The sequence below is a fragment of the Chlorocebus sabaeus genome, chromosome 16 (genome assembly GCF_047675955.1).
Source record: "Chlorocebus sabaeus isolate Y175 chromosome 16, mChlSab1.0.hap1, whole genome shotgun sequence".
Taxonomy (NCBI): domain Eukaryota; kingdom Metazoa; phylum Chordata; class Mammalia; order Primates; family Cercopithecidae; genus Chlorocebus; species Chlorocebus sabaeus.
Window position 1 is genome coordinate 14,843,709 of NC_132919.1, and position 21,312 is coordinate 14,865,020.

Sequence of the window (21,312 nt, forward strand, 5' to 3'; positions counted from 1 at the left end):
TGCAGTTGATCACAATATGCAGCCAGAGTTAAGCATCACTGTGTTAGAAATGTTCAGCCAACTCACCTGTACTCAGGAAAGTACAGAAAGGGCTTCTTAGCCACCTTTGCGTAGGTAAGAATAGCTGCTACTGACCGGGCGCGGTGGCTCACGCCTGTAATCCCAGCACTTTGGGAGGCCAAGGCGGGTGGATCACGAGGTCAGGAGATCAAGATCATCCTGGCTGACACCATGAAACCCCATCTCTACTAAAAATACAAAAAAATTAGCTGGGCGTGGTGGCGGGCGCCCGTAGTCCCGGCTACTCGGGAGGCTGAGGCAGGAGAATCGCTTGAACCCAGAAGGCGGAAGTTGCAGTGAGCCGAGTTTGCGCCACCGCAGTCCAGCCTGAGCGACAGAGCGAGGCTCCGTTAAAAAAAATAAAATAAAATAAAATAAAAGAATAGGTACTACCATAATCCTTAAGCTGGACTTAGTGGCAAAGGGATCAAAATGCAGAGGAAATACCAAAGTAGCATCTGAAGAATGCCCAGTGCTGCTCTTTCCCCTCTGAGCAGATTATTTTCCTTTTGGGCAGTGGTTCTCAAATGTTGGCAGCATCCAAATCACCTGGAGGGCCAGGGCTTGTCAAAACACAGACTGCTGGGCTCCATCCCGGGAGTTTCTGATTCTGAGAGTTGGACAGGACCTTAGGCATTGCGAAGCTGCTGGTGCAGATGCAGGGCCACACTTTGAGAACCACTACTCTAGAAAAAGTTTCTCTCCATCCATCCCTTACTCTTCCCTGCTTTATGCAGTTAAGGGAGCTCTTTCTTTACAGTTCCATGGGAGCCTTCCCACTCTGTGACCACACAGAGGGAAACATCCATCATCCTGGGCCAGAAAGGGCAGCAAAATCTTATCTATCCCCCAGCAGGTGTTTGCATACACAGCTGCCTGGGGCCATGCAAACGCTCACTGGGAACTTGGGGTTTACGTGGCTGTCATTGAAAATCTTGGAGCCTACACAGCAAAGAACGCCCATGTGTCAGCAAGAACATTTCTTCCTATGATCACGAATGGTTTCCATTCCTGAAGAAAACCCAGGAGACATGTGGGAAGAAAAACTGCCAAGTCTTAGTCCATCCCAGAAATGAAACGGAAAGGAAAACTACGGAAATATATTGGCTTTTCTCTACCCATTCTTGCACTCCTCTTCGGAATAAGTAGATTTTGCTTGTATTTCTCATTTTCAATATTTGCAAGGAAACAGTCCCTTGAGAAGTAGGTAGAGTATTTGGAGAAGATTCACTTTTATTAATACCTGAGTAGCCCATTTTTTTCCTTTCTCACAAACACAAACATCTTATTCTTTTTTAATTATTGAGTTTCTTTTCTTTGTACACATGGAAACACATTTTAGAGATAGAAAATACCAGTGGTGCTAATTTCCCTAGCCTCTGTGGAAGAAAATGTAGCAGCTGAGACAAGGGCACGAACTCTACTGGGCTCTTCCACAGTCACCTCTTTACAAAGGCTCAGCTTAGCCACCTTGACTCCCTAGCCCAGGTGAAGGTCACTGTGATGGTTAATATTGAGTATCAACTTGACTGGACTGAAGGATACAGAGTATTATTCCTGGGTGTGTCTGTGAGGGTGTTGCCAAAGGAGATTAACATTTGAGTCCGTGGACTGGGAGAGCTAGAACCACCCTCAGCCTGGGTGAGCACCCTCTATTCAGCTGCCAGTGCAGCTGGAATAAAGCAAGCAGGAGAAGATGGAAGAACAGACTTGTTGAGTCCTTCGGCCTCTGTCTTTCTCCCATGCTGGATGCTTCCTGCCCTTGAACTTCAAACTCCAAGTTCTTCCGCTATTGGACTCTTGAACTTACACTATGATTTCCCAGGGACTCTCAGGCCTTTGGCCACAGACTGAAGGCTGCACTGTCAGTGTCCCTCCTTTTGAGGTTTTGGGACTCAAACTGGTTTCCTTGTTCTTCAGCTTGCAGACAGCCTATCATAGGACTTCAGCTTGTGATCATGTGAATCAGTTCTCCTATTAAACTCCCCTTCATATATACATTCATCCTACTACTTCTGCCCCTCTGGAGAACCCTAATACAGCCATGATATCATGTTTCTTTTCATCTCAAACACATGCTGAGGCTTTGCGTTCACAGGGGTCTGAATCTAAAAGTTGTGACTTACAAATGGCAGGCTGCATCACTGGGTTCCTGAAATTGCCGTATATATGTGCCTAGGCCGCCGAGACCAGGGGTAATGGACACTGAACCAGAATGGACATGGTTCTGCAGGCATGATGAATTAGCCCTGTGTAGCCTGAAATCTACTGCATGGAACACTGATTCCATGAATGTCAGCTGTCACTGGAAAAAAAAAAAAAGGATGCCATGGACACAGAAGTTTGGGAAATACTCATTGAGTTAAAGAAAGTGAATCATACTGGTTTCTTTATTTTAGGACTCCTCAGGACTTTTAAGATATTAATGTGCATGATCAAGTTTCAAGAGGGGATTTATTTGACCATAGGAAATGTATGAGATCAGAGAGTGAAAAAGAGGGGGATTCTCTTGGGATATTTCTGAGGACTGCTTTGGGAAAAACAATATATTAGATAATATCTACTTTGGGGCTGGACACGGTGGCTCATGCCTGTAATCTTAGCACTTTGGGAGGGCTAAGCGGATGGATCACTTGAGGTCAGGAGTTCAAGATCAGCTTGGCCAACATGGGAAATAGTCTCCACTAAAATTCAAAAATTAGCCAGGTGTGGTGGCATGTGCCTGTAATCCCAGATACTCAGGAGGCTGAGGCAGGAGAATCACTTGAGCCCAGGAGGTGGAGGTTGCAATGAGCTGAGATTGTGTAACTGAACTCCACCCTGGGTGACACAGTGAGACTCCATCTCAAAAAAAAAACCAAAATCTACTTTGGTCTTTTCTCACATAAATTCTGTGTTCCAAGTTCTATGTTTCTATGATGTGAAAATAAGTCTTAATGAACCAACAAAACTTAAAGGTGAGGTCTGAGCCAACCACAAGTCATGTACTTATGACCTAAGAAGCAAAGCATGGTAAAACTTTCTCAGTGTTCCTCCTTCTCCCTTTCCATCTCCTCGCTGGGCTAAGAAAAGGATTCTGGTGAGAAAAAAAAAAAAAAATTCAAGAGAGAATTTTAAAACACTAAGTTTCAACTTTTATAGGCATATTTTAAACATTTTCTTTCACTATCTTACATATAAAACATTTGGGTGAGAATAGTCTTTCCAAGAACTCTATGCTGCCTAGAGACCCTTATACAGGCCAGTGCATCTTGGTGGAAATCACTTTTTCTTAAAGAAATGTGTAAATGAGTATTCAAATGCAAAGCCCAGAATCAGAGACTGAGCTATCTCTTCTTTACTAATTACCCTCGCTGACCTCTTGAGCTGTAGTAATACATCATTTAGCTTGACATCTGACCAAATCCATTAGTGTAAAATGTTTTTGCTAATTAGTTATATTGTTTTCTAACAGTTTAAATGCTTTCACGCTCCAAAATTCTATATCATGCTGTATTAATTACATCATGCTATATTAATTATATCATATTACCATAATGTTATTTAATTACATAATTATATCATTGAATTCTCATAATATTACACTTATAAACTAAGCATTGTCAAAGTATTCTCCTTTTATAGGTAAGAAAACAAAGTCAGAACAACGTTAAATAATTATCTCAGGTCTAACAATTAGTAATGGCTGCAGCCAGGACTTAGATCAAAATCCACCTGAAACCAAAGCCTGTGTTCTTCACCATCACCTCAAGTTCCCTTTCGTAACTATTGGAATAAGACTGAGAAAGAAGAAAAATGGAATCTTTAAGATAACTTCTTAAAGTAAATATCAAAATACCTTTAACTTAATTCATCATTAAAAATTGGAAATAAATAGATTCTCCTAACACTAGAATATACAGTAACACACAAGAACAGATTGAAAAAATACAGTGTTTTATGATCTGCAAATAATTACACCTCACTGATAATAGATTTTATACCAAATAAATAAATAGCTCTATAGATAAAATCTTATACAATGGGGATGTAACTCCTCAAAATGTACACTTTTTTTTTTTTTTTTGAAACGGAGTCTCACTCTGTCATCCAGGCTGGAGTGCAGTGGCACAATCTTGGCTCACTGCAAGCTCCACTTCCTGGGTTCACACCATTCTCCTCGCTCAGCCTCCCGAGTAGCTGGGACTACAGGCGCCCACCACCACGTCTGGCTAATTTTTTGTATTTTTAGTAGAGACAGGGTTTCACCATGTTAGCCAGGATGGTCTCGATCTCCTGACCTCGTGATCCACCCACCTCGGCCTCCCAAAGTGCTGAGATTACAGGCATGAGCCACCACGCCCGGCCCCAACATGTACACTTTAAAAGATGCACTCAAAGATCTTAGAATCAAGGGATTTAGAAAAAAAAAAAAAAATTACCACCAAATTGGTGGGAGGAGAAAAGAACTTTACGGTTAACAAAATGCAATTAATCTTCAACTATGGTAAAACACACTCATTTGTACCAATTAACTTCATTATTCTATTTGGAAGATTTCTCTCCCTCTCTGTATTCTAACCTTCTTTTAAGTTTTTAGTCCGAGCAATCTTTACTACCTTATTTCTAGTTAAGATTGCAATAATTTGTCATTGGTGTGCAGGCACTTTCTTAACTATTCCTGTGTTGCAAATAAAAAAGCCAGTATTGCTCGGGAGGTTATCTCAAGGGCCCTGCAAAGCCAAGCACTATAAAATGGTTAGACATTAAAGATGCGAAGAAAACCCATAAAACAACACATAAAAATGTGTCTTCCCATGCCATTTATACGGAAAGATGGTGCAGTTCAATCTTTCAAGCCAAAGACTATTTTAGAGTTCAAATTTCAGTCAGAACTTTCAGAAAGGAAGAGGTTTCCCTCTTTCTCTTTGACTCTGTTCCTTTGGTTGTAAAACTGCCAAAGTTAAAATCATGTGCTTTCTTGGCCTTTCCATTGGCCTTTTTTTTTTTTTTGCGACAGAGTCTCGCTCTGTCGCCCAGGCTGGAATGCAGTGGTGCGATCTCCGCTCACTGCAAGCTCCGCCTCCTGGGTTCACGCCATTCTCCTGCCTCAGCCTCCTGAGTAGCTGGGACTACAGGTGCCCGCCACCACGCCTGGCTAGTTTTTTGTATTTTTTAGTAGAGACGGGTTTTCACCTGTTAGCCAGGATGGTCTCGATCTCCTGACCTCGTGATCCGCCCGCCTCAGCCTCCCAAAGTGCTGGGATTACAGGCGTGAGACACGGCACCCGGCCTCCACTGGCCTTTTGATCTCTCTCTCTTTCTCTCTTTCTCTCCCTCTCAGTGAAATCTGCTTTTTCTAGCTAATATTATTTCTAGAAAATACTTGCTAAATCAGACCTCCAACTCCTGGAGAAAAAAATATATTTATTTAGGCAGATTTATAATTAGAAAAAAATCTGAGAAATGTAGAGGTTCATAGTCACTTGAGGAGCCATTGAATTAATCATTCAAGGGAGTTGTTTTTTCTTTAAAAGACTGCAATTCACTGGGTGCATAATAGATAGTTATCATTCTAGCCAACAGTAATAATTTAACTCTGCCAGGCAGTAATCAGTGTGAACACCAGAAGCAAAGTTAAGGATGGCATCACCAGGTGGGGAGCAAATCAAATCCCAGGTGTCATAGTTTTAATCTAACGATGTCCAAAGACAATTGTGTCAGAGGGAGTCAGAGATAGCATCCAGAGGGAGCAAAGGACATCAAAGGTGAGTGAACTCTGGTCCTAGAGCAGAGAAAGTCTATTTTCTGTCATTTGTTTATACCGCATTCCTTGTTAGTTTCGAACATAGATCATGATGGCCAGGAAGATGGCAATGATTTCCTGGTATGCTGTAGTAGATGCTGCTATGCTGTTGATACCCTTCCCCCTTGTATTCTCTTAGCTCTTACCATTTCTGCACACATCAGTCTGATAGCTTCCAACCACGAACACGTAGGTCTCTTTGAGCGCTTTCTCTAGTTATCTGAACCTTCCCAGAAAGCTGGAAGTGCCAAGGAGTTAACAGCTCCCCAGCAGCCCTCAAGCAATAACTGACCCGAGTTAATACTTCGGAGGTATCTTCCACACTGCCGCTGAGAGCACCCCAGCAGGAAGGCCTTAGTTGTGCATGGTGTGTATTTGCTTCATTTCCTTCCCTGCCTTATATCCCCACTCTTTACTGATGTTTCGTAGAATCATCTGCCAGATAAACTTCTTGCACTGGAATCCTTGTGCCTCCAGAAATGCAGCTGAAAACATAGGCCCACACTGATATAGAAAGGAAGGGAAATTAGAAATTCTAGAGTTATCACAAGATCCTAAAAGTGCCCCAATGTCAACGATCCTGTTTTTGTGTCAGACATGTTAGTACAGATACCATAAAACATAGGTAATTCTACAGGAGCTAGGTCCAATCTGTGGATTACCAAGATCAATTTTCTGAGCCATGCCCCATCCAGGCAATCAGATGAAAAGAGTGTCTTTCTGTCATTTAGGGAAAACCATGAATCCATTGATTCATGGAGACCAACGAGGTCTTTGCACGTGATCAGGATGACTGGTCAGGATGTCTATCATATATGCCACGTAAATGTTTCAACTGTGGGGCTCTGCAAAGGGTTTTAGGTAAGTAAGTGTAGAGTGCATTCAAGAATGAAAATGATCAAGTGTTCAGAAGGAGATGGATTCTGGGGCTCTGAGAAATGTTCTTTGTGAGCCCTTTGAGAGTCAGGAGCCAGAGTTTCAAATCCTACGTGTGGCTCAGTTTTCAGTCTGAATAAAAACATCCGTGGGGTACTAGACAAGAGCAGTGCCTGAGAGACTCAGGGGACTCAAAACCAGGACATGAACAAGGTACTTTGTTTATAAGGAACTCCCATGGCAACCTTCAGAAAGAAGAATGTGGTCTAACAGTAATTGCATAGTTGGGGCCAGAGTAGAGCACCAGCAAGCAGCAAACCCATAGGAATGGGGTCCATTCAACCATCTGCAAATGGCAGGTGATGGAGGAAGATAGAGGATAAGACCATGTGGGGAAGTCTTGGGACATTTTCATGGCTGCAGAAATTGCTGGGACATTTGAGGAATACAAAGGGAGTCAATGTGATAAGAAAAATAAACACAAGGAAACAGAGAGAAAATTAGATTGCAAATTAACATAAGAACCAGACATATAAAGACTCATAAGCCATGATAAGAAGTTTGGGTCACATTTCAATTGCAATGGGAAACCATAGGGGCAGTTTTGAGTAGAAGAATGATATGCTCACATTTAAATTTTGAGATCACTTTGGCTATAAAAGAAGATTGACCTGACATTTACCAAATATACCAGAAACTGCTTATGATATACTAGACATAGTGCTAAAGCTCTCAGTGCTTGTAATCCTCACTATATCTTGACAAAACAGGTCATTTTTATTATCTCCATGGCTCAGAAAAGATGTGTCTAACCCTGAGTCACCCACTGGTAAATGATGGAATTAGGAACTGAATCCAGACAGAGCTAATTGCAAAGGCTGAACTCAAAATAAACCTCAGAGTACTCACGAGAGCCTTTATGCAAATTCCCTCTCTCCAACTTATCACCTAATGCTTTTGACGTTCTCATGGGTTCAGTAAGTTATATCACAGAATCCACTGTCTGTTCAATGGCTGCCCAGTATGAACGTGGAGTTTTAATGGAACAGGTTTTTGTTTGGGGGCCCCACTTCTCTAGCGTTACAGGTGTGCCTTTTTCTATGCATTAAATCTATGGATACTATTACTGAACTGAATTTGGGTCTGCCTGCTCAGTGCGGAAAAGCCAAACACTGACATTGAGATTTGCAGCGAGAGAAAGTAAGGCTTTTATTGCAGGGAATCAACCAAGGAGAATCCGGCAGCTCATTCTGGAGAAAAGAATTCTCCAGTGGCTTACATGTACGGGTTTTCTTTGAGACACAGTCTCGCTCTGTCACCCAGGCTGCAGTGCAGTGGCATGATCTCAGCTCACTGCAACCTCCGCCTTCCGGGTTCAAGCAATTTTCCTGCCTCAGCCTCCCAAGTAGCTAGGATTACAGGTGCGTGCCACCACACCCAGCTAATTTTTTTGTATTTTTAGTAGAGATGGGGTTTCACCGTGTTAGCCAGGATGGTCTCGATCTCCTGACCTCCTGATCTGTCTGCCTCGGCCTCCCACAGTGCTCGGATTACAGGTGTGAGCCACTGCGCTTGGCCACAGGTAAGAGTTTTTAAGGTGAGGAAGCAGAGGTTACGGGCAGTCATAAACCAATATGTAGAGGCTATCCATTAGTTTGACCTAAAAAGGCAGAACATCTTCAATCAGGGGTTTATAGGTCACAGGTAGATTCAAAGATTTTCTGGTTCGTAATTGATTAAGGAAATGAAACTTTGTCTGAAGACCTGAGATCAGCAGAAAAGACATTAGGTCTGAACCTGTAAGCATGACCTCCTCCAGGCCTCTCGGGAAGAAATTTAGAACAAAGAATGGCAGTCCGGAGTTCAGTCCTCAGTTCCTTCTTACCTGGGGTGTATGCACCAGTGGATCTATTTGGTAGGGGTCTAGGTTTCTAGAGAACAACTCAGGGACACAGGTTAAAGTATAATCTTGGTCGAACACTGTGGCTCACACCCGTAATCCCAGCATTTTTTGGGAGGCTGAGGCGGGCAGTTCATTTGAGGCTGAGGAGTTCGAGACCAGCCTGACCAACATGGTGAAACCCTGTCTCTACTAAAAATACAACAACAACAACCACAAAAAAATAGCCAGATGTAGTGGTGTACACCTGTAATCCTAGCTACTCAGGAGGCTGAGGCAGGAGAATCACTTAAATCTGGGTGGCTGAGGTTGCAGTGAGCTGAGATCTCACCACTGCACTCCAGCCTGGGTGACAGAGTGAGACTCCATCTCAAAAAGAAAAGAAAAGAAAAGAAAAGATGTTACCTTTATGTCCATCGATGGTGGACTGCATACAGAAAATATGGTACATATACACCATGGACTACTACACAGCCATAAAAAAGAATCAAATCATGTCCTTATTGCAGCCACATAGATGGAGCTGGAGGCCATTATCCTAAGTGGATTAACATAGGAACAGAAAACCAAACAGAGCATTTTCTCACTTTTAAGTGGGAGCTACAAACTGAGTACACATGGACACGAAGAAGGAAACAGTAGACCCTGGGGCCTACTTGAGGGTGGACGATAGTGAGGAATGAAAAACTACCTATTGGGTGCTATGCTGATTACCTGGGTGACAAAATTATCTGCACACCAAACCCCTGCAGCACACAATTCACCCATGTAACAAACCTGCACATGTGCCTCTTGAACCTAAAATAAAAGAAAAAGAAGTCTATTATCTTTAGTTTCTGTAGGGAACCAAATATCTCCTGACTCTAACTTCCTTGGTTATTGTTTTAAGCCACTGTTGCCTTCTTGATTAATCGAGTTGCTCATTTTCTTCTCTGGGCTGGCTAGGTGTCTGGAATTTCCCTTGGAGGAACTCAAGATTTTCCTTTATTTCTATGGTTGGGGGTTCCACAGGCCCGTAAGTGGGGGTCTGTACTCCTTCTCATTACATGTTTATAGGTGCTACGTTCTCACTGAGTTTTGAGGGTGGGCTGGAGGGAGAGCAGGACATAGCCTGGGGCCAATGTCACTTGGGGCCCTTGGGTCTCAGGCTCTCTTTCAGCAGGCTCAGGCTGATGTTAGGCTCTTCACTGGGACCTTAGCAGTGTCCTTGTAAAACCCTACAAGAGTCATAAGGGGTTCTTAAGGGGACATTTGCCCAGAACAATTTAAGTGCACTTTGGGGCATCTATCCCTGCTTCCTGCAGACTTGCTTTTTTTTTTTTCATCTATTCCAGACAAGCATGTATCAACCCTGTCCTAAAATCTTTTCAGAAAGTGATCCCACAAGTTTTGCATTACAGGAAAGTACTTCCATTTGGTACTTACAGAAACATCGCTTTACCCAGTGCCACTTAGGAATAAGCAAACCCAGATCCACACTGCAACTTCTACAAATCCTTGCATGTCTCCCACCACATCCCAGGTGCCCTCATTTACTGTCTTGTTTATTTCATCATCTCAAATTCTTCACAAGTTTGATTATAATAATGAACACAAGTTGAGACTGCCTCCTAGCTCACAATGATTCTCTCAGTGGTGATCATTCTTCCACCACAGCCTCCCTTCTTATAAGATGTTCTGACCCATGGCCACAAGCCGTAAACACATGACCCAAGCAGAGTTATTCACAGTGCCTCACCACCATCCCCTGCCATGGTCCAAGGCATGAATGTATGATTTAAGCCTGGCCAATCAGCATACTTTCTAGGAAGTTTTTTTCTGGTTAAATTGGAAGTGGTACCTGGGTGCATTGGTGTGTGCCTGCAGTGCCAGCTACTGTGGAGGCTGAAGTGGGAAGATCCCTGGAACCTAGGAGTTTCAGGCCAGCCTGGGCAATATAGTAAGACTCACCTCTAAAAAAAATGATAGAAGTCTTTTCCCTTTTCCAGACATGGAGATGTTGCCAAGCTGGAGGCCATATTATCAACCATGCAATTGTGTTGCACTGTGACGATGTAGCCACAGGAAGAGGGAAGCAGAGAAGGGAAACCAACAGGTTCCCGATGGTGTCTAACTCCCTCGTTACTGAGGTTACTACCCCTCCTCTGGGTTTGTTCATGAGAGCCACTGATTTTTTTCTTCCTTCTTTAAACTGATTTTAATCCTGACAAGATCCAACTTTTCATTAAATAGCAAAGAAATAAAAGGGAAAATTCTGAATTTTCTGAAGAGAAAGGGGAAAGAAACAGCTCTATAGGAAGGGGCACCCTGATGGTGGAAATGATGGTTGATAATGCCACACTGAGAGACAGAACTGGAGAGGCAAGGAGCAGGCAGAGCACGCAGTTCCGCAGCACGGTGCGGGATGTTAATAACTCTGACCCTGAATCTGTGCCAAAAGTTCAATAGACTCTGTGTAAGTGAGGGATAAAATAATAGCTATTTTAGAGATATTTAAATACAAATGGTGAATTCTTTTTAGAGCTCAGGTATTTGAAGGACTGGATTTGGTTATGAAGAACTACATGCTGAATTCCAGACAAATAAAGCACTTTAAAAAGGATTTTTACCATATCAAATTCATAATTTTTCCTAACACTCTAAAATTATTTTCTCTTACAGATTCTATTTTCTATTCCAAAAGCAAACACTTGTATAAACACAGATTTCCTTTCATTTCTTTTCCATTTTTTCTTGCTGTTTGATTCATTCCTGTTTCCATCATTTGGGCCTGTTTGTCCACAACTTGCTCTACTTTCAGCACTGGCCATATCCCAGTCCTCAGAATTGAGGTGTTTTTGTTGTTATTTTTGTTTTACCAAAGGTGCATTCATTCAAAACGCAAGGCCTCTACCTTCTGGTAGTTTATCTCCTGTGCTTGCCCTACGGCCCTACAGTCACGACCCCAGCTTGCTGCCCAGGAAGTGGTAAGGCAGATCCATGAGTTAACAGACTATCCTGAGTCATGGTTCTAACCAATACTCATCCTCCTGGGACAGAGGCTCCTGCCCATCCCCCAAAGACGTACCTTTGGTAAATTCCACTTCAGCCGCTGAACTCCTGTGCTAACTCTATAGCTCTCCAATTATCGCCTTTCCCTCCTGGGTGCCCTGGGCCCCTGCCTATCCAGCAGGAGAGCCTCAAAGCAGGGCTTAGCCCATGAAAGTTCTTGGTTTTGGCCAGGAAAGAATTCAAAGGCAAGCCAGTGGTAGGGTGGAAGAAAACAGCTTTATTGAAGAGGCAGTGTTACACCTCCAGCAGTTACAGCTCTGTGACGGCTCCTGCAGAGCAGGGCTACCGCACAAGGTCATGTGCCGGGAGGTGCAACTCAGGGCAGTTCCCAATCATATTTATACCCACTTTTAATTACATGTGCATCAAAGGGCGGTTTATGCAAAAGGATGATTGCCATGGAAAGGGGCCATAACTCCAGGGGCCATGGCAATGGTAAAATGATGTAGCACACTGGTGGGCGTGTCTTATGGAAAGCTGCTTCCACTCCATTCCTGTCTTAGTTAGTCCTCAATTTGGTCTGGTGTCTGAGCCCTACCTCGTGTCTAGTCCCACGTCGAGTCTAGTCCCACCTCCTACCTCACCACCTCCTGCCAGATCACCTTGGTACAACCTGTTTGAGTCCAGTTGTTCCTGTCATCTCCCACTAGGTCATATGGACCCCTGCTTACTCACTCGGAGTGTCTTTCTCCCGTTACCTGCTACTCTCCACCGCCTGCTAACCCCCATCAGGCCCATCTGGGCCTATCATGCAGCTGCTGATGCAGGTAACATTTATTTCTCTGACTTGAAGCCCTTTGCCCTCTTGATCCACGCTCCAAGTTTTTCTAACTGTGTGCCTTTCTACCATCCCACTGACCCCCAAATAGCCGTGTCCCACAGGTATTTCTAATATACAATCCAGCTTCTTGTCTCCATTGGTGTTGAATATTATATACGCTCCTTTTATTAGTATCGTTTCCTAGGTATATGACTTCCATACCTTTTGGCATGTGAATCTCCAAGATTTTTTTTTTCTAATTCTTCTAAGCTTTATACTGAATTTTACCAATGACTTGTAATTTTTTTTTTTTTTTTTTTTTTTTTTTAAGACAGAGTCTCACTCTGTCGCCCAGGCCAGAGTGCAGTGGGTCGATCTCAGCTCACTGCAAGCTGCATCTCCCAGGTTCACGTCTTTCTCCCACCTCAGCTGGGTATTACAGCTGGGATTACAGGTGCATGCCACCATGCCCGGCTAATTTTGTGTTTGTATTTTTTAGTAGAGATGGGGTTTCACCGTGTTAGCCAGGATGGTCTCGATCTCCTGACCTCGTGATCCACCCGTCTCGGCCTCCCAAAGTGCTGGGATTACAGGCATGAGACAATGCGCCCGGCCATGACTTGTCATTTATATTGTGTTATATCTATGCCACCACCCCTTTAAGATCTTCGCGTAGTTCTGCCGTTCCACTTCTATCGTATACTTGTGTTTTTGTGTAATATCTGTATATAACTTCCCCGCTTTTGAATGTTCTTACTTTTTCAACATTCTGCCATTCCTGCCGAATTATGCATTTTGTAATTCTATTTCTTTCTCAAAGAGGGACTCCTACCCTTCAGTGTTTCATCTTAGGTCAATAAAATTTAAATTTTTTGAGAATTTAAAAATTAACTGAGAACTTGTCCTTTTCTTCCTAATTAGTCAAACCCTAATTTCATCAATTGAAAATAATTGTACATTTATTATTGATAGCTTGCTCTTACTCTCGTTTTCCAGTGGTAGGGATGTGACCTGTCTTTGGGCTACGTTATTCTTATTATTTCGTAAAATGTTAAAAACAGTCTTCATCAGTGAGACCACTTAACTGACATCCAGAAAGCAGCAGAATTGTTTCACCCAACTTGTCTGATATTTTCAAAATCTTTCACATAATAATTCATCCCCTTCTTATTTTAATTTTTCAATTATTTTCCCATACCTATAATAATTAATATCTATCCATATATCAGATACTGCTGGCTCCTGAGTTTCCTTCCTGCTCCAGCTGTTGGACCCCGCATGTGATGCCTCTTTGCTTTGAGTCACCCGCTCTCAGCTTCACGTCTCAGTGCAGCAGAGGCTGCTATGAACAGTCCCTGGGGGGGCTTCACCTTCCTTTCCAATAACAGTCTCACCCAGAGCAGGCAGTGCAATTTTTTTTTTCCTTTCTAGATACATTTTCTTATTATATGAATACAGAAGAAAAAAATGGTTTTTCTTAAAGGAAGCAAAAAAATGAAAACCGAACAGTTATAGAAAAATGGTCAAAGAACATGAAGAGTTAATTGACAAAAGAAATTCCCATGGACAATAAACATATGAAAAATGTTCAACACCAGATTAACAAGGAAAATTAAAATCATGAGATGCCCCTTTCATCTAACAGATTGGCAAGATTAAATACATTCTCAATGTCAGAATTCAAAAAATGTTCTAAAACATTGCATTTGCATTGCTGGAAAAGAAGATGAATTGCAACACTCTAAAAGCTAGCTCAGCAAAATGTATCAAATGCCTTAGGTTTCAAGTAACATTTATCCATACGTCTCTGGAAATTTAACTTCTTGGTTAAAAGGAATAAAGAGTAACAGTAAACTTTTATCCATATGCATAATTATAACAACATTATTTAGAATAGTATAAAAACGGAAACAATCTAAATGTTCATCCATTAAGGATTGTCTGTATCCATTTTATTCTGTCCATGATGGAAGCCATGAGGCCCTTAGAAATCACACACTATATGAATACAAAGAAAAATTTTACAGTATGCTGCTAAGAGAATAAATCAAGTGTGAAAATAATATAGATGGCTTAAATCAAATTATAAATTATTTTTGAGAAGTTGTTTAGATGCATAGGACAAAATACCAAAAGATGACAAAATGAAAAGTTATTGGTGGCTATTTCTGGGGGTTCCAATGTGGAGATTTTTTCTCTCCTGTGCTTTTCTATGTTCTCCAAATTGCTTATAATTTTTAAAAACTTAACTTTTTAAAAAGAGTCAACCTTTGGAAACACTGAACGTGTCCCATAACTCAACGTCAGTACCTATCTGTTTCCTGTTTCCTCTAATTCATCTTATTTTTCCTAAACAGTAATGCTGTGGGACGGGGTGGGGTGGGGAAAATGCCATCTACTACTTTTTTTCTCTGTTGTTTTGTTGTTAATACTCCTTCAGTATTGCTCTTTGTTCACTGAAATATGAATCAGTGGTTGAAATAGATCCAGCATCTTGCCAGTTACTAGAACCAAGAATGAGAGCAGGCAACCACACGGTGTTTCCTGAGTTCCAGGAACTCTTCTAGTAATGCACGTGTGTGTGTGTGTGTGTGCACGTGCATGTGTGTGTATTTAAATTCTCACACAACAGCTCCGTGAAATAGATCTTAATACCATGCCCCTTTTATGAATGAAGAAACTGAGGAGCCAAGTGACCTGCCCAAAGTCACACAGCAAGTGCGTGTCCAAGCCTGGATTCAAGCACAGTCAGTCTGCCCCAGAAGCTGTGCCCATCATCACCATGAGATGCCACTTCTACAAGGATACAAGATGCACACAGTGTGGCTTTTATGTTTTCTGCTCTTTGCCGTTGCACTATTTCAACCGAGGTCTGGGTTAAGTAAGAATATTTGGGCTGGCTTTGATCCTTAACTGCCATTTATAATATGACTTCTATAGGAAGAAATCACTATGCATTCTAAAGAACTGACCTTCAAATGAAATTTCTGCAAAGCCTGTTTATAAGTTGGGGTGTGCCTGTTTATCTCCCAAGGAGATTATTGCCAAGGGAAAGACATGTGTTTCCATCCAAAAGAAATGTCTGGAAATTATTCGGCCTTTGGATCAACTCAGGCCATCCACCTTTAGCCAGGAGTTTACTCTGAGGACTCTTCATGAAGTGCTTAAACCATGAATAAAGAGTCTTCGGAATGCTAACATCAAGTCACAGGCATGGTTTTGGAAACCCTAGAATTTTCAAACGGGCACACACATACTTCTGGGAAAAGAGTCCTTCTTGGCCACTTGGCACTCTTGAACAGAAGGCAGAAAAGCATGAAAGTCGAGCATTTCTTCATCCTTTCGGAAGTAGATGAATGTTCAATGAAGATAAAATGTTCTAGAAGAGAGAAAAGGCTGAGGGGCAGGAGAGATATAAACTTGCATAATTTTCATTGTTCCCAAATATATTCTAATATATGCTTGGATTTGCCTGCTAGAAGTAGACCACATAATCAACAGGTTGCAAAAATTGCTTACTGAGCTATTTCAATCCAATTTCTAATAGCAATAGACAGAATACAATTTTGCTCCATTTCCCTTTCCAAAAGGTAAAGCTATCAGAGAAGTTCATATTTATGTAAAAGCAATACAACAATATCATACTGTATCCTTAGAAAAACGCATATTTGTACACATTTTCTCCTTCATCAGTAAGAGAAAATGGGGAGACTCAGACATAACAGGAGAAATCTCCCTAGCTGAGAATTAAACCAAGAAAAATGAAAGATACAGTTTAAAAGCTTTTTATACAAAACCATCTCACTGGGAAAGCCAAAACAAGCGACCATTCCCAAATTGCAAGGACATGAACCACATTGTCACAAACTGGAAATCGTACAAGATTAGGAAATAACAAAATCTAATCTTCTCATGGAAAAAGAAATCATAGTCTTCTGAAGTTCCGCAAAGAACACTGTCCAGCTTTATTACTCTAAGGAAAAATTCTGAATAGAAAGTAGTGACATTTTCTGGTCATGGCGATAAAGCTCATTCTTTACATGTGGTGTACATTCAGTAAGTGTTTGAAAACAGATCCTATTATAGGCACATAATTTTGATACATGTGTTTATCACTGATTAGGGTTTACACATAGCAGACTTGTATTACGTCTGATTCTTAAAGCTGAGGGACTCATAAATAATCTGCATATTGAGTTGTTGGTTCCTTTTGTTCTGTTTGATGAAAAGAAAGCGTGTTTTTAGAAGGAGAAAAAGACTTTTTAATCATTCATCAGCTCTGTTAATAAGCACTTTAAATCCTAGAATGCGGGCTTAGATTTCCTGAAGACTTTAATGGCATATTCTTTTACAATTATTCTTCACTAAGATATCATTTTGTTGTATTGACCTTCTTTTTATTTCCATGTTTAAGTCCAATGATACTGATAACAGACTAGAACTATAGAACTACACTTTCCAAGGTAATAGCCCCTGCACACATATGGCTATTAAGCTCCAGAAATGTGGCTGGTGTGAATTCAAATACACTAGGAGAATAAAATATACACTCGATTTGAAGGCTTAGTACAAAAAAAGAAGAATGCACATCACCAACATCATAATTTTTATATCAGTGACATGTTGAAATGATACTCTTTTGGATATACTGTAACACAGAAAATATATTTTTAAAATTCATGTTATCCATTCTCTATTCTTGGTCCTGTCGCCTGCCCCAGCAGGCTGACCTCTGAGGACTGAGCCCCCCAGGCTTCGTTGATGGCAGGTTCTTGGTTGAGTTCAGTCAATGGGTGGCCCTCGCAGAAGATCTGAATGTGAGAAAAAGGAGCAGGCAAGACAAGCCTTTACTCTTCTCCCCTCCCTACCTTAGGTCCATGTTTCTCAGAGAAGCTGGGCATCACGGTAACAACAGCTCTAACTTGGTGGCTCCTCCTCTGGGACTCCACCTTCCCTGGGCTCTGAAAACACGATATCCTGCTTCATCACTTAGGGAAGTAGCACTTCCCACTGTTACTGTTCTCTGGGTGCCTTGTCACCCACCCTTGGTTGGTTTCCTTAGCCCTGCCAGTCTTTTTTTTCTTTCTTTTTTTTTTCTTTTGAGACAGAGTGTCACACTGTCGCAGGCTGGAGTGCAGTGGCATGATCTTGGCTCACTGCAAGCTCCGCCTCCTGGGTTCACGCCATTCTCCTGCCTCAGCCTCCTGAGTAGCTGGGACTACAGGTGCCCGCCACCACGCCTGGCTAATTTTTTTGTTTGTTTCTTTCTTTTTTATTTTTAGTAGAGATGGGGTTTCACCATGTTAGCCAGGATGGTCTCGATCTCCTGACCTCATGATCCACCCACCTCAGCCTCCCAAAGTGCTGGGATTACAGGTGTGAGCCACCACGCCCAGCCTAGCCCTGCCAGTCTTTAGTTCATCCCTGTATTTATTAACCTATTAATGCATTAGTCTTTTATGCATTAATAAGTGCATTTGAAGCACATGGGGTGAATTCTGCCCCCTGCTGGCACCCTGCCTGATACATAAGCCCATTCTTTTCTCCTGTATCACAGTAGAAAAAGCCAAGATCCAAGACCCACGGACAAAATATCTTCGATTATGTTAAGATGAGTTTGAGGCATTGAAATCAGCATACGCACTCTTTTTCTTAATGATCCAAGAGCTCCTTGGTGACACAAGAAAGTCAATATGATTTAAACCCTGCCCACGGTGGCCAAGCCACCATCTCACTTCAAGAATGTGAGCAAATGAGGAAAGCCCACAGAAAACAAAACTGTGCAGCTGAAATAGTAAGTGCCCACAGAGCTGCAAGCACAGTGTCTGAGAGTTTAGAGGAAGAAGAAATGTATGGATGTGGTCTGCATTTCCCACTGTGTCTTGCAATCATTTTTCTAGCAAACAGCAGGAAATGTGAACATTGGCTGGAGCATAAAATCTGGGTATCACGCAAGGTGTTGCAGACCTGTAGTCCTGGCTACTCAGGAGGCTGAGGGGAGAGGACACCCTGAGTCCAGGAATGCAAGGTTGCAGTGAGCAGTGATGGCCCCACTGTGCTCCAGCCTGGGTGACAGAGTGAGACTTCATTTCTAAAAACAAACAAACAAAACAAAACAAAACAAAATACTGGCTAAGGCAATAACAGGTGGTCATAATAATAAGTGTAGCTAATGACTATCTAGTAGCTTCTATTAGCCTAACATTCTGCTAAACACTTTACACAACTATTGCTATCACTTCTGAATAGTACTTGTCATTTTCCAGGTACTTTTAATACTAACCACTTTACCTCTATTAACTCACATAATCTTCATAACAACCTTAGAGACAAATACTATGGTAGTCTTCATTTTACAGATGCAAAAACTGGTGTGCAGGCTTTAATCAACTTGCCCAAGGTCCCACAGACAATAACTGGTGGAACTGGAGTTTGAGTGAGGCAGCCCGGCCCCAGAGACTGCATTCGTGGCCATTATGCCCTACACCTTCTCAAAGGCTGAGTTAATCTTCACAACACCCCATGAAGCTCTGAGGAGAGCAGAGGTTCAGAATTGCTTCCCAAACTCACCCAAAATCATGAGACTGGTCCCCATGACACTAGACTGCCTCCCAAATAGACCTGGAAAATGAACTGGGGCCAAACTGTAGAGAGCTTAGATGAATACCTTAGTGCAAAGATGAATACTTTAGTCAATCTGTCCTTACTCCTTAACTTCACTCCTCTTCATTGTCCCCATGCTTCGTGCTCTGTGTAAGCCACCCAGTCGTTATCTTTGACTCCTTTTCCACATCTCGCTCCATTATCTGCCTTCTCCTCTCCAACAGTTTACCTTCCATCCTCATCTTCCTGCATTAACTTCAACAGTACCAGACATTTCTCAATTGGCCAACTGCTCTCCACTTTCTCCATCCCTACCATACATGTGGAAGAATGGAACTAGCCCCAACCATCTTCGACAGCCACCTTTGATTTCCCTCAGCCAATCAGCAGGGCTTATCTACCTATTCCCAGGAACTGGTTCAGAAATAGACCTAGCAGACTGCTGGAGCCAGCTCCCAGGGGCTTCAGAGTCCACTGCGGCCCCCTCTACCCCACGCTGGGTCCAGGGACATCACATTGGTAGTCTGAAATCAGCCATGGTGAGAGAGTTTGTGCCATAAAAATCAAATGTTGCATATCAGGGTTGTTTTTGGTTTTTGGTTTTTTTTTCATTGTTACTTCTTTTCTTTTTCTTTTTCTTATGTGAGAGAGACAGGGAGAGGGAATTGCTAGACATTTATCTGTACACTACTTGGATGAACAAGACCTAATTTAGGTCCATGAGACGTGAGGAGATATTTAATCAGGGTTTGGAGAAACCATTGAAGAAGATTCTATTCTTTTGTGTAGGGAGAGTTATAAAGAAATTGGATCTGAGACTACTAAAGCCATTTTGGCCATCAAAGGACCTAACCGGAGGATAGAGTTGACGTACAGAGAAGAGCTGCTCTGAAAGGATCAAAGAGGTCTGGAGTCAGAGAGCACCGATGGTGTGGACTTCTGAATCCACCCCCAAAGCCCGTAGGCCTCTTCACTCTTCAGTTAAATGAGACAATAAAGTCCCCCTGTTTTAAAAATCAGTTTGAATTGGGACTTTTATGGCCATCAGTTGAAAGATGTTGAGTGGATACACAGAGTTATGACTTAGGAGCAAGGCCACCCCTATTGCACAAGCCCAGGGGCACCATTCACTGGAAGTCTTTGTAAAGGGGAGTCCTTCCTTGGAGCCGGCAGGGCCCAGCCTGTGCAGCCACATGTGGCAAATGTAATGTTGTGCCTAAGAAACAGCCTATTCCCCACTATCATTCAGCAGGAAGCCCAGATTCCCTGCTAGTACCCCATGGATTCCTTTTATTTCGCTGCCGATTTTCATTCATCTCTTCTTATTACCCTGCTGCATATAACACACCATTGCCCTGTTTTTATTTTCTCACTTCTTCCAACAGCTGACTTTTACTGCTTTCTACCCTTATTCTCTGTCTTCTGTAGCCTTTGGGAATTTCTAAAAAGAATAAACAGATTTTTTAAATCCAGGCCAGCTCCATCGATTCATCAAAGCTTTCCCATCAGTCTTCCAAGTGTTTATCCTGTTATTTTGCTTTCTGTTCAACCCATATTGACCAAGCGGGCTCATTCCTCGTGTGCCAAATATGTCCAAGAAGTACGTGTTTCAGCACCTTTGTGTGTGATGCTCCCCTTGCCTTGAATTCCAAGATCCTTTCATCTTCCCATATTGAAATCTCGTTTCCCCCAATTCCCAATTCAAATCCCTCCCCATTATGATTGTCTTACTCCAATATTATTATCAGAAACAGACCTCTTCAGCCAAAAAAGCTAAATGTGTTGAATTTACAAAAATACAGGCCTAACTCACAGAACCTAAGGCATAAAATGCAGCCAGGTCTCATATGAAATTGGAGTAAGAGAAACCAGAAAATCAGGAATGGAAGTTACTCTGTCCATCTCTGGAGCACCCCATTCTCACTTGTCTGCCTCTCTATTCATATCTGTCTCATTGTCGTTACTCTCTTCACATCTGCTCTCTGGATTTTGTGTATGTCTGGTGGTTTGTTTGTTTCATCGATTCCAGAGTCCGGTGGAAACTGAGTAGGTTCTCACTATGTCTCAATTTCGAATGTCTTGGAGGAAAAGCTAATAGGTTGTTTTCCCCTGGGTCTGATGTCCACCCTGTGACAAGTCAACTGCGAAAGAAGGTACATGACTACATGGTACCTTTGACTGTTCCTTCCAGGGACGTGGAAAGATCAGACTCTCTAAAGAGGAGGTGTAAGGGCATAGAAGAAGGGATTGGCATCCCTAATATGCTAATCACGCCTT

At 42.2% G+C, this 21,312-nt stretch overlaps 1 long non-coding RNA gene across 1 annotated transcript; it reads left to right on the forward strand.

Annotated features, from left to right (window-relative positions):
- The first annotated feature begins 18,813 nt into the window (after positions 1 to 18,813).
- Positions 18,814 to 20,050, forward strand: LOC119620236 (uncharacterized). Its single transcript, XR_005236709.2, has 3 exons — positions 18,814 to 19,185; positions 19,300 to 19,574; positions 19,687 to 20,050. It is a non-coding gene; the product is annotated as an uncharacterized lncRNA (long non-coding RNA).
- Positions 20,051 to 21,312: the final 1,262 nt, after the last annotated feature.